Genomic DNA, 14,540 nt, shown 5'->3' on the forward strand with positions numbered 1-14,540 from the left:
CTTCCGTTTTCCCATATATGGACTGGCCACTGGGAACGCGCAAAATGATTGACAGGCGCCTAACACACAAAAAAAAGAAAAACACAGTCGTTTTTTATTTCAAAAGAGTTTTAAAGTGATATCTTTCAGGTAGAGACTAAATATTAAAGTTAACTTTCAAAAAAGTTACATAAAACAGATCATTATATTTCTGCATAAATAATTATAATTCATTATAAACATTCTTTCATATTGTGTGTACACCAATTACCGATTGCAATGAAATGACATGAAAGGAATGCTTTCTGAAGCGGAACGTTATTTATATTTTGTATGTCCAGCCGAACTTTAAAACCGGGTGCTATATTTAACTGTTTGCACTACTGGCTTTGGCTTAAATACTTTTCTTTTTACGTTAGTTGCGCATTTCTTACGTAATTAACGTTAGCTGTTTACCTTTGTTTTTAAACTATGTCTATTATACATTGAAAGTTGAAACTAACATGACTTTTATTGTACATCAGTTCTGTATCTTAGTACCATGAGCACTAGCTGTGTTTCTCCTCTACTGTGTTCACTTCTCACCAGATCACCCATCAAATATCAATTACAAGTGATCTGAACAAGTTTATTCTGCTCATAGCTCCAGTTTGGATTGATGTTCGAGCTGTTTTGCCCTCGACAGTCTGTGACTTCCCGCTTCACTTCAGCGAGAAGATTGAATTGAGTGTGTTGAGGCTTCTGGAGCTGGCCAGAGATCAGCTGATGGTTGAGCTTCTGCTGAAAGAGCTCAGGGCATCACAGATTACTCCTGGGAGAAGCTCAACAGTCAACACTGGGGCATGGAGAGATGGAGAGATGTAGACAAGGACTGGACGAGAGTCTACTCCTGTGGCTGCTTATTCAAAGTCTTAAGTTTGTGTCATGGAAATCCAAATCAATAAAATATCCAGGAGGCCATTAAAACATGTGACATGGGATTGTTAATGGGAGCAGGCATCGTGGACAACATTCTGCAGAGGCTTGTTGGTGTCTTAAGAAATAAAGTGAAATGAAGAGTCCAAACGAAGCAGAGAGGAGTGAAGGACCCTGTTCATCTCTCAAGAGCATGAAGGATTTGTCAATTATGTTTTTGTAAATACGTTGAAGTAGCTTTCTAATTTTAGTTTTAAGGAAATTTATGTTTATTTTATATATCGTTTTTATATTTATATTTAGCTTTGAATTTTTCATTGTAGTAATTGTATATTTGGGGTGTGTGCATATTTCCCACCTGATTCAGAAAAGCAACTTTTCACTGAAGAAATCAATATTGTCGATTGATCAGTATTACGGATTAATCCATTTTAGCCATAAGTGTCATCTTTAAGTTAAAAATTAATTTGTTACAAAGACAAACCTTTAGACTACCTACATTACTTGTGATGTTTAAACTCTCATTCTGATGGCACCCATTCGCTGCAGATCCATTGAAAAGGTAGTGATGAAAGTCTAAAATGTCCACAAATCTGTTCCAAGTGTAGAAACAAACAAATCTGTGTAAAGGAAGTTTTCATTTATGGCTGCACTATTTCTTTCATACTCTCACTATACTGTTAAAAGTGCACTCAGTCATTTTAAATTTGCGCTAAAGCAGTCTTCTTAGATTTGGAAATATACTAATGGATGTTGCATCATGCAAAACCAGTAGCAGTCACTCTAGCTGTTATTCATGATAGGTTCCAGTGCTGAAAGAAGATATTCGCATCCCAGACTATTGCGGTCTTGGAGAGGGAGATGAGGATGACATTACAATTAATGCCTGGTTTGGGCCTGGAGGGATCGTGTCTCCTCTCCATCAGGATCCTCAACAGAATGTTTTGGCACAGGTAAACAAGAAACAAATGGTTCATTTGGCATTTGAAAGGCAAAGGCTTTTGTTCCCGCTGTTTCATAGGGTTCTGGTTTTGTTTTTGGACATCAGGTGGGTGGAAGGAAATACATCAGGCTCTAAAGCCCAGATGAAACAAAAAATCTCTATCCACATCAATCACAGCTACTGCCAGGTAGAAGAGAAAAATCATTTATGACAGCAAGTTTCTTGTTCTTAAATAGTTTTGAAATAATAATAAAAAATAAATAATCTAAGTTGTATCGTATCTTATAAAAAAATAACAATTGGTAAAAATTGTTTTACCACCAACAGGTGGAGGTTGAGAATCCAGACTTGGTGGCGTTCCCGGACTTCTCTAAAACCTCATATCAGGAGTGTGTTCTCTGGTCTTGAGATGTCCTCTTCAGACCTCAACAGCACTGGCATTATTAGAGCTCAGCTTTTCTGTCAGTTTTTGGTGGTCCTAATTTGTACAGAATAAAACATCTTGTGCTGCCAAATCTTGTATTGACTTAATTTGTACAAATGCCAAACTTTTTAATTTTAGGTTCTTTGTTATACACACATATAAATGTAATACTTACTGTAAATGATTGGGGTTTTTTAGCATTAGCATGATTTAAAAAATGACCGTGATTTTAACGGTAACAAAAAAACGTGAAAATGCTACAGTACAAACCTGTTAAATGGTTAACGGTAATTCCTGTAAAATTTACAGGGAAAAACCATGACGTTCCCAGAATTCTTTGCATTGCATTTCAAATTTTGTTTGAATTTTATGTTTTTTCTTTGAAAAAAATAGGTTTCTTCTTATTTTTTTCTTGTCTGTTATGTTTATTAGGGTTGTATGTTACATATAACGTTGTTAAATTAATGTTTATTGTATTTCACTTTAATGAGTCTCACCATGATGGTGTTAAGTGTCTGTGTGAATGACTCTATGTATCTTATTGCTTTTGTTACAATTTAATTGTAAAGGCATCCCCCATCTAACCAGGTTTCTTATATTTAAATAATTTAATTTTATAGTTATTGCTTTTATTGTAAAAAATTGCTACATGTACTGCATTATACTAACCTATACTTGTCACAGCACTGACATAATGTTGCTCTTTTGTTGGTTTGATTGCTTCTTCTTTCATCATTTGCAAGTCACTTTGGTTAAACGCATCTACTAAATTAAAGGGGTCATATGATGCGATTTAAATTTTTACTTTCTCTTTGGAGTGTTAAAAGCTATTGGTGCATGAAGTAGATCTGTAAAGCTGCTAAGACTAAAGTTTCAAACTCAAAGAGATATTCTTATAAAAGTTAAGACTCTGCCAGGCCCCCCTAAGGCCCCCCTAAAACAGCTTGTTCTAACACGCCCCCACATCTCTTTGTCACTATGTGGGAAGATTTCCATAAAATCGCCCAGATGTTCAAGCAAAGAAAGGAGGAGTAACCTTTGATTCTCACTGTAGAATTGTTGCTGTCGCTGTCACCATGTTGTTGAGATGTTGTGTGTTTCATTGTGATAGCGAAGGTACTTTGTTTGGTTTTCGAAAAGAAGACACAACTAGAAATCAGTGGTTAAGTTGTATTTACAACACTGTTTCAGAACAGTTCAACCCAGATATTCAGATGTGTGCAGCGATTGATCCTGGGAAGGCTGTGCACAAAGGCTGTTTCTATAAAGTGGGGCAATTTTAACTTTGCAAGGACAATCTGGCACTTCTGACTCAGTCTGTATGTACATTTACATATGTAAAGAATTTGCCACTGATGATTCAAACGTGAGTTTTGAGCAGCGTAGAGTAGCACTTGTTGTTTGTAGTTTCTCTGATTACAAATGCAGACATGGTTTTATGTTTACACAGCACAATAAACAATGTGAAAAAGACAGTGTAAGTCATTATAATCAACAATTTAATAATCCTTTTAAAAAAAAGCATGACTTTTTTTAACATCTGTTCAGATATTTTATCCAAAGCAGCAATGTATCCAAGCTATATATTAAACAGTACATGTATTTCTGTATAACTTGTGGTCTTGGTTTGCTATTTGCATTTTCTATCAGGTCATCTACAGGAACAGTATGTAGGGAACTAAATTAAATGGTAAACCACATTAAGTTGCAACACTTTGAACTTTGCTTATAACTTGAAGTAATATTTGTATTTATTTTTTAAGATTTCACTGTTTTGAACAGTGCGCTTCTCTAATCTTAGCAAGTGTACAATTCTACAGAGACAGCAAATGTTTCCATATAAGAGCAAATACATTTCCATTAAAGGGCAAATCAATTTTGTTTGCTCTTGAATTAGAATTCCAACAAAACTAATGTGTAACTGAGAAACAACCAACTCAATAACAATTCTTTATTAATAGAAAATTGTTTACAAAAACAAAAACATCCTCATTAATGGTCAAACGGCCAGCTGCAGCGATGAATCAACAGGTTGTGAGATTACCTTTGGGAGCAATGTTCTCTTTGGATGATGAAGGCAGATTTTGTGAACTCTGTTACTGGGAATGCTGCATTTCTGCAAATGACAAAAAGAAAATAGGAAAACATTCGAATCTAAAACCTTTTGAAGTACACAAATAGTATATATAAAATCTTAAATCAGTGGAGCGATGTTAAAGAAAAACAGTTCACCCGGAATCTCGTGAGGCCAAAAATCATTGCATGTAGGGCAACGAAGGTCACTGCGTGCTCAAAAATATCTAGCAACACACGGGAGGTGCATCATGATTCAACAGGCTGAGGTTTCACACATCTGCCACTAAATGTCAAATAAAAGTTCTTGTTTGCAGTCTGCTCTGTTTGAAAATTCTATCAGGTAACCCCTATCATAAATTCTATTATAGAAATACAATTTCAATAAATGTAAATTCAACCACTCAAGTACTGATGACTTTTTGGTCACCGAGTTGTTCCTTTAAAATGACTTCAAATTAAACCATAAATGACGGTTCAAATTAAATAATGGAAACCTAAAGGCTGGATTTCCTGAATAAATTAAACTTCTCAACTTTTACTCGTGTTCATGTCTTTACCTGCAGGGCAGTGTTGTGGCACACATGGCACAATTTGATGAGGTCTTGGTAGATTGTGCGCATATACTCTTCCATCTCTACAATGCAGCGCACACTTTATGTATTCTTTCTAAAGCAGCAAAACAAAATAAAAAATTAAAGTATCTAATTGCTTTGGGAGGTAGCGAGTGAGTTTTTTATAATAGCTTTGTAACTTTGATAAAAGACAACACAAGTTTTACAAATTGTGACAGTGGATATTTCCTCCCATTGGCCTGGCACATCAACAGTAGCTCTGTGGCCGATGACATTTCAACCACACCTTCTGCCTTTGGTCAGGTTGAAGCCACCCTCATTCACATATATGAAGTTGTGAGACGGTTCTCTTGACTCCAATTTCACGTTGCATTGCAAGAGAAGATATTCGTTGTGATGTAAATGAGAATCTATGGGCAGACAGACTTGCACATCAGGAGGTGTAGACAGACTGCATTACAATTCCTCATAAGGTCCTGCACGCAAAAACAAAGTTCTGTCTTAGTTTCCTGTGTTTGCCTTTATAATTTTGTATTTTTGCTATATCACAATGATGTTGTAATGTTTTTTTTTTTTTTCTCAGAACACTAGCAAAGTGTAACTGTGAATCCTATCCCATCTTTTTCTATCAATATACCACATACAGTAATTTGTACTTTTTAAATGGACATATGGCATACATAAGAAGTGCAGCCTTCTGCAATTCAATACAGTAACTGTATTGTGTAATGTGAGTGCACTGTTATATTGACAACATGACTTAGCAGTTGACTATCTTGTTTGTGAACAATGACTCAAGGAATTTTCATTCTGATGGAACTGATATGTTCACTGGCATAAATATTTTTGAGAGATGAGCTAAAGATTTTGATTAAGTTACAGGATTTGCAGGTAAACCATTGTGTGGTGCTGTTTGTACGATTTGTTTTGAGAAATGCATATACTTTTTTGCAAATATTAAGGATGATTCGGGAAATGCCCCAAAGCCACTGAGAAAAACTGTAAAATGAATAGCATGCCTCTTTTAACCATTTGTCCTGGACAAATTTGTTTAAGACAAGCTTTCTTTCTTCTTCGGTTTCTTTGTCCTGAATAATGAGTTAAGTCAACAAAAGATTTTTTTACAGTGTATATTATTAATTTGTTAATAATATAAATAATTATTATTTGTCACATTTATATTAATAATTTCACATTGTTCGGGACTTTGTCCTCTTGAGCTGGAAAAGGCATGCCTCCTGTTTGTCCTGAGAATTAAAATGAAAATGTAAAAATTATTCTCATTTTGGTTTGGGGCAAATAATGTTTTGTTTTCATCACTCAACATTTTGTCTCTGTGTTCAGATGGATCTGATTGCAGACTCTGAGACTGCAGACACTGCCTCATCCACCGATGTCTTAAATTGTGCCGACAGTCTCAGAGTCTGCAATCAGATCCATCTGAACACAGAGACAAAATGTTGAGTGATGAAAACAAAACATTATTTGCCCAAAACCAAAATGAGAATAATTTTTACATTTTCATTTTAATTCTCAGGACAAACAGGAGGCATGCCTTTTCCAGCTCAAGAGGACAAAGTCCCGAACAATGTGAAATTATTAATATAAATGTGACAAATAATAATTATTTATATTATTAACAAATTAATAATATACACTGTAAAAAAATCTTTTGTTGACTTAACTCATTATTTTTTGTTATCTTTTTGCATTGGTTTTTTTGAGTTAACCTAACTTATTTGGAAAAGTTTACCTGACAAATTTGGAAAGGTTGACCTGACAAGTTATAAAGTACAATGTTCAGCCAACTAAAGCTGTGTTTTCTAAACTACACCCAGTAGGTTCAGCCAACTAAAGCGGTGTTTTCTAAACTACACCCAGTAGGTTCATCCAACTAAAGCTGTGTTTTCTAAACTACATCCAGTAAGTTCAGCCAACTAAAGCGGTGTTTTCTAAACTACATCCAGTAGGTTCAGCCAACTAAAGCTGTGTTTTCTAAACTACATCCAGTAGGTTCAGCCAACTAAAGCGGTGTTTTCTAAACTACATCCAGTAAGTTCAGCCAACTAAAGCGGTGTTTTCTAAACTACACCCAGTAGGTTCAGCCAACTAAAGCGGTGTTTTCTAAACTACACCCAGTAAGTTCAGCCAACTAAAGCTGTGTTTTCTAAACTACAACCAGTAGGTTCAGCCAACTAAAGCTGTGTTTTCTAAACTACACCCAGTAAGTTCAGCCAACTAAAGCTGTGTTTTCTAAACTACAACCAGTAGGTTCAGCCAACTAAAGCTGTGTTTTCTAAACTACACCCAGTAAGTTCAGCCAACTAAAGCGTTGTTATGAAACTTTAAAACCTGCAGCTGTACCAAATAATGAATTACTTGGAACATTAATTTGTAAAATACATTTCATTAAAACAAATGTATTGCAATAAACTCCTAAAAACACCAACCTCATTGAAAGGAGTTTTACACCTGTCTCAATGCACGTTTTGTGGATTAATCTATATAACATTAAACAAGATCACCCCACAGCATTCAATATAGAAACATCCTTCATTCCAATAGAAAATGTTTAAACATTGTTAAACGCATTATAGATATATGAATTGGCTTAAATGCCATTTTAATATAAACTAAGTTATCAATTATTTATGCTCTCAAGCCTCAAATTCATCAATTAAACCAAACACTTTAAAATGCCATTCCCATATAGATACATATAGAAATATCCTGTTCACTACATTCCTTTCAAAAAGAAACTCTGAAAAGCATTAAGACATTAAAAGATATATGAATTGGTTTCATACCACTTTAATCTCAACTTAGCTGATGCTTTAACAAATTCATCAATTAAACTTAAAAAAAAAAAAAAAAGGAAATGGCATGGTTGCAGGCACTTCACCGCATTAGTTTGTTTTTAGTCCATGAACTTTTGCGGAGCAGCTTTCCCCATCAATGTTCATGAAGATCCACTAGATCACATCAAAGGTGTATCGCATCTCTTTGGGATAGTTGATAGTTAAAGCGTAAAGCAGTCCAAACAATGTGACGAAGGCATTTGGAATGTCTTGGAGATACACAATGAAAATTTCCCCTTCCAGTATCACAGCCATATTCACAAAGTCGTCTGGGAAGGCACAATCTTGTCTGGTGTCTTCGCTGATTGACAAGATGCCCAACTTGACACTCTGAACAACATTGATCTCATCTTCAGTCAGCTGAAAAAAAGAGAGAAAAGGATTAAAGATTTAGCGGTAGACTAGATCTTTCATTACCACATTAAACAAACATTTTAATTTTAAGTAATAACGAAAACCGTGACATTTCAAACCACAGATATGTTAATTGTCATTTCTATCACCCATATCGATTCAATTTGACAGTTAACGTTACTTTTTTAATACAAATAATGTGGTGAAAACTTACCTATATCTGGCGCTCTGAAGTGACGGTAAAAAGGTGAGGTAAAAATCCGGTTTGGTCCAGTTGGTGAACGAATAGCTTTTAATCAACTTGACTGAACCTGTGAGTCAACAACAGGAAGTAAAATGAGCCAGTCTTCTATGTCAAAACGCTTATTATGAACTAAAGACTTAAAACAATCCACTAGCATAATATAAAATGACACACTTACTCTGTATCACTCTATTTCTTCTGAGACACGTGTGGTCCAACATGGAAAATCCAGTTTCCGCTGGCTTCTCTCAAAAATTCTCAGAGAAAAAAAATAGGCGCGTTCGACTTGAAGCAGCGCTGTATGACATCAAAGTACCGCGAGAGCGATAAGAGAACACACGGATCCAATGCATTCGAATCGCTCACGCGGTACTTTGATGTCACGTTGATCAATTGATTCAGCGAATCATCTTGAGCGGTTCATTTTTATAAATCGCTCAATTCCGCCAATGATAAATTGGAATCTGACCATGAATAAAAACTGAAGCAGCTAGACAAATTGTAGGTGTAATTTAATTAATCTGTGCTCATAACTGTAAATTACAGGAATGTTTTTAATGTACACACTAAAATAAAATACATTGTAATTAATATATATATATATACACCACAGTAGTGATAACTACAAGACAACCATTCACATTGGCTTGAGAAAACCGGAGCAGAAAGTTTGAAATAGATTTAATGTCGTTAAGTTTGAAGATTTATGTTTAAAGCGGTTTTAAAAGCTTGGAATTCAGGGTTTAAGATCATGCAATTTACCAGACAGCAATTAGAGAGGTAAATTAAGTGTAGTTTACTAAGTTTAGTTTACACAATAAATTAAGTTAAGTTTACTGCAATTAAAGCATTAGAATTTATGTAAAACCCTCTGCAAATTAGCAGTTGTTTCAACTTACATTTATTAGTTAAAACAACAGTTATACTTGTTAACTCAACAGAAAATCTATTTAAGTTGTTTAAACGTAAATTTTTGAGTTAAAACAATTGTACTTGTTCATTCAACTTTCAGTTTAGTTGAGGACAAGAAAACTTGAAATAACTAAACTGCAGAAATATTTTTTACAGTAAAAGACAGACTTCAACTAACCAAGGAGACATGCCTTTCCTGATGCGCATGAAAAAGGGCTGAAGTTGAGTGTTGATGACATAAATGAAATCATCCAATCTGTCTGTATAGTGTTCTAGAAAGGCAAGATAGATGCATAATTTAAATAGGACATATACAGCTAATATACAATTTCCAGGTCTGAGACGTAGAAATCATAAATAAGAACTAATAGTTCTGCTTCAGTTTTTCACATTTTGCCTTTAGTGCAAAATGAATACTAACATAAACAACTGATCGATCAGAATTGAGCTAAACTGCACTCCGTGGGTTTTCTTCATACCTCCATGGCTCTCACAGTGTTTGTGTAATGCTAGGGCCTCAGATGCACTGATGATGCCGCTGCTCATTATGGTCTGCTAAAAGCACTTGTGACTGTCTCCCATTGTTTAGGACATGCTGTAGAAGACATTTCTTAATAAAATTCCTCAAATTTCCCAATACTGAGAAGGCAGGTAACTTAGTTGCTTTTTAATACAAACCTTTTTTTGGCCAGACTACGATGTCGGTCTTTGAATGCTCGGTCAAACGCACACTTAATTTGATGTTGCATGTTGAATTGAGGATATTGTGCAACTTAGTGGCTTGCTGTATTTTTGTTCATTGGTCCGGTAATACAACCACAAGTTTGCATGTACACTGAGTAACACTGAGTATGATGTACTTGAAAGAAACTAGGAAACAGTTTTCGACCAGAAATAGCTAGTAAAGTTCACACATAATAAATAAAGTTCAAAGGAAAGTGACACATTGAATTAAACGTGAAACGTAAACCAACATTTTTACATTATTTTCTTGTAAAACGAGAATTGTTTTACAGTGTATATTACGGCTGTAGTTCTTTATAGACGAACATCTACCAATGTAAACATCCGGTTAAAGCTACAAGCAGGGTCATGAGAAAAGTCTCATCTGAGTCAACCAGGTCTTAAAGCTGCGGTAGGGAACTTTTGACGCTCTAGCGGTTAATAAACAGAACTGCTTGCCTCTTGCAGAATAACATCGTAGCCGGAACTACTTCTCTCTGTTTATGTCTATGAAGAATCACAAAGGTGCTGGGTTACTCCGTCGCGGTATCCCCGAAGCAATCTAAAATAGTCTGAATATAAACACTTATTATAGGTGCACCCTAGTGATTCAGGACAAGCCAAAAACACGGTTTGGAAAATGGATTCATGGTGTACTCGCTTATTATATACATTTTTCTACATTTTGAACACAAACCAAGTTACGGACCGCAGCTCTGATTGGTTATTTTTTACCGGGAGCGATGGAGTTTCTGTAAATGGCAATAGGATCACTGGGAGGAGCCAGAGGAGCTTGATTTTTTCACAGATTATCTGTCTCATATTCTACTGTCAGGACATAATGACAGGTTTAATAAATATGTAAAAAATATATTTTTACAAAAGTTCCCTACAGCACCTTTAAACACATATTGTTGTAAAGTGTTGCTTTCAATGTACCGCCACTTCGTGCAACATTCATGTATTCCCACTAGAAAACATTACTTCAGGTCACGTGCTTTGCTCCATTCAGAAGGTTCTTCTTCTTCTGTGGGTTTAATAGCAAGTTGCACACAGGTGCACTTTTAGGTGCATATCGACACCTCGTGTTGGAGTGTGAAGTGATTTCAGTCTAGACGTACATGACAAAATCTACATATTCTGTTCTCAAGATCAGTGCTTGAAGTGGAAAAAAGGAGTGCCGGTTTCTCTACATTAGCGCTGTTTTGTACAACTGTTTTAATTTGCTTTATTGGTTTACATTAACGACCAAAAACCTGCTTCATTTCATTTTTAAGGTACTGTTTTCATTATAATGTACTTATTCTAATTATTATTATTCTACTTCTCCTGACATGTACCTCACATAATTTGGCTGAAAGGTAAACAGGAGTCTCATGAAACAGGACCACGCCCAAATTTCCTCATATTCCTGGAAAATGAATATATTTTCTCCATCTTTCTAAAGAAGTTGACGCAAACATATGGGTTTATCATTGTTTTTCTATGGTTTAATTTATTGTTAATGGTAATGTTGCTGTTTGAGCATAAAACAATATCTGCAAAGTTACGATGCTGAAGGTTCAATGCAAACCTAAATATCGTCTTTTAAAATTCTGGAAGTTTAATGCCTACAAAAACAGTTTGTAGGGACTACAATGAATTACTTCCCGAGTTTGTGACATCACAAACCCAGAAATTTACATACACCCCGTCCCCATGAACATGCAACAAAGGGGGGGAGGGCATGTTGTGCTGTTTTTACAGAGAAGAGGAAGAGCCATCAAACTAGGGGTGCACGAAAACATCTATTCATATATAAATCGTGATATGCCTTCTAACGATTCTAATGGATTCACAAGTTTCAAAATCAATGTTTAAAGCAGTGGTTCTTAATCCTCACTTGCAGGCCCATGCACAGGGGGGTGACCCGGAGGCTAGAGCCACTGCGCCTTTGCCCTCATCAGCTGAGGTGCCCCTTTCACCAATCCCCCCCCATCACCCCTGCTCAAAACTATCTGTCACAGCACCGTTAAAGATCCGCTGATTCTGCTAATCCACTCTCTAGCATCACTCACAATCTGTGCCCGCTCTCTGGAGAGTGGAGACCACTGTCCTCGAAATTCGTTCCATTACCAGGTAGATGCATTACAATCCACATTAGTCAGTGGTTGATTTGCTGAATAAGTGACTGGTTGGTAGTTTGTTTGTTTTTGATTTTTTTGTCAGTAATGGCTCAGCCTTCTAAAAGTGCTAAAAAAAATTAGCAAAAAGAAAAAAAACAAAGCCTTCACAAAAAAGAAGACAGAGAGAGAGAGGAGCAAAGGGAGGCTGCTAAAGACAGTTCAACATTGCAAACATGAATGCAAAGCTCCAGCAAGCGAGCAGTTAAATCATCATATAGAGTATTAAACAGTTTGTCACACTTAAATTCTTGTAATTAAGTATATTTTCCATTATAATCACTCGTCCTGATACTAGTAAACTAAAACACTTCATATTTTATTAAAACCAAATTAATGGTAAGATGGTATAAATGTTCTTAATTAGATGTTTATTTATTATGCTGTAAAATATCAAATTTAATGTCTAATACTTATAGGGAGTGGGGTAAGAACGATTAGCCACTTTTATACTTAGCCTAAGTGGTCCTCAAGATAAGGGAAAATGACGCAGAAGTACAGTACAATGAAAGTATCTATCCTATCCTAATGAGAGTATTCCTATCATTTTAAATTATCAAAATGTATCTATGACAAAGGATTAAAAAAATATGGTTTCTTATAAAAAAGTGTTCCCATGGCTCAGTTTGCCCCAGGTTTGGGGTAAGTTGACCCGAGTTGAGTCAATGGGTAAGATTCACCATGGGTGTAAAATGACCATCTGACCAAATAATAATAACTATTACAGTCATATTTTCTTTTTTTAAAGTTAACTTTAACAACATAAAACCAACCAACTGAAGTTTTAATTTCAATATTGAATTGTTTGTTTCTGAAACAATATGTTTAACACCAAAGCTGTAGCCTTCCTAAAAACAAACTAAACAGAGAGTTTGTTAGCCATTAGTGACTAGAGTTGGAAAGATATATGTATTTATTTATTTTTATTTGTTTTCATAGCAACATTTGGCAACAGTGCCAGAACTTAGACTGATAGTAATCAAAAGAGCCAACAGACATGTTATTGCTGACAGGAAACCAAATACGGTAAGGCAAATGCAAATGAAAAAAATAAAATAAAATAGAAACGTTATCAACGTTATCAAAACCATAGCATATAACACTGGTGATTTTTAGATCTTTAGAACAAGTATGTTACGTCTATGCTATTTCATATTACATTTTCAAAAAGTGGTGCCAACAACATTCATAAGGGCACTAGACAAAGTTATCATCTATATAGCAATGGTTATTAATGAAAACTATAACAGTAATAGGCCTATATTTATTGCTGAATAATATAAAAAAAATTACTGACAAAATTATATACCCCAACCTGAAGTAATACTGCAATGTGATATCATTTAGCAATGCTCATTCCTCCAAAAAAAAACGAACACCTACATATCTGTCTCTTTTAAAGTGTTTAGCGTATATGATGAGTGGGGTTATTATAGCACAGTTCCCACCCAGACCACACAAATTTTCAAACCCTGGCTACAGCCGTGGTGTCTTCCATTTCCCCAATGTGTTTCTCCTTTTCACAGTCTGGCAGAAATGATTCATGTTTGCAAAATACACGGCCACATGACACCTAAACTGTACTGTAGCCAAGATGCAGGGGGTGGGTCAACTTACCCACTGGCTCACCTTACCCCACTTGCCCCTACTTAGAGTGACCATATGAGCCATTTTCCCAGGACACGTCCTTGCCAGGATTTTTATATTGCCTAAAATATCCAGATTTTGGCTGTTTGTGATGTGCAGATTGATCATTGTATGACATTCATAAGAGCTATAGAGAGCAGAGCAGATGGCTCCTTATGCATTCAAATCACTCTCCTGGTACTTTTTGGTGTCATACAATGATCGGTGCGCAGCGACGCTTCAAGTTGAATGAACAAACAAACACCTAACATGTATGTGTATGCATTGCCTTGAACCTTCTCTGTAGATCTCACCTTCTCACATGCCACGATTGGTTGATTATTTAACATACCTGCATTTTATTGGAAAAGCTACTTTGGATGTTTTAGGCAATATATAGAAATCCTGGCAAGTACGCGACCTGGGAAAATGGCTCATATGATCACCCTACCCCTACTTCCACTGAAGACGAAGGCAGAGGGAGAGACCACTCCCATCAAAACATCTACAATAAAGTCAGTTATTACAGAGTGGCTTGGCTTTTCATTTAACTGTATTTGTAACAACTGGATAATTCATAATAAAAAGAACCCACTCTCCTTGTGCCAATTTCTTTGGTTTGGGCCACTGCCCCTCAAAATATCTGTGCATGGCCCTGCTCACGTGACGTTCCCCTTCTCTGCACATGCTCTGAATCTCTTTCTCACTTGTTCATCAGCTGGTCAACTCTACAGCTCAACTGTTTCAATTAT

At 35.8% G+C, this 14,540-nt stretch overlaps 1 long non-coding RNA gene across 1 annotated transcript; it reads right to left on the bottom strand.

The window, feature by feature from the left end:
- Nucleotides 1-7,324: 7,324 nt before the first annotated feature.
- On the bottom strand, nt 7,325-8,708 carry LOC127953616 (uncharacterized). Its single transcript, XR_008153313.1, has 3 exons — nt 8,544-8,708; nt 8,336-8,432; nt 7,325-8,127 (listed from the first exon to the last, which is right to left on the bottom strand). It is a non-coding gene; the product is annotated as an uncharacterized LOC127953616 (long non-coding RNA).
- Between the last annotated feature and the right edge of the window lie 5,832 nt (nt 8,709-14,540).

Source organism: Carassius gibelio, chromosome B3 (genome assembly GCF_023724105.1).
Source record: "Carassius gibelio isolate Cgi1373 ecotype wild population from Czech Republic chromosome B3, carGib1.2-hapl.c, whole genome shotgun sequence".
Taxonomy (NCBI): domain Eukaryota; kingdom Metazoa; phylum Chordata; class Actinopteri; order Cypriniformes; family Cyprinidae; genus Carassius; species Carassius gibelio.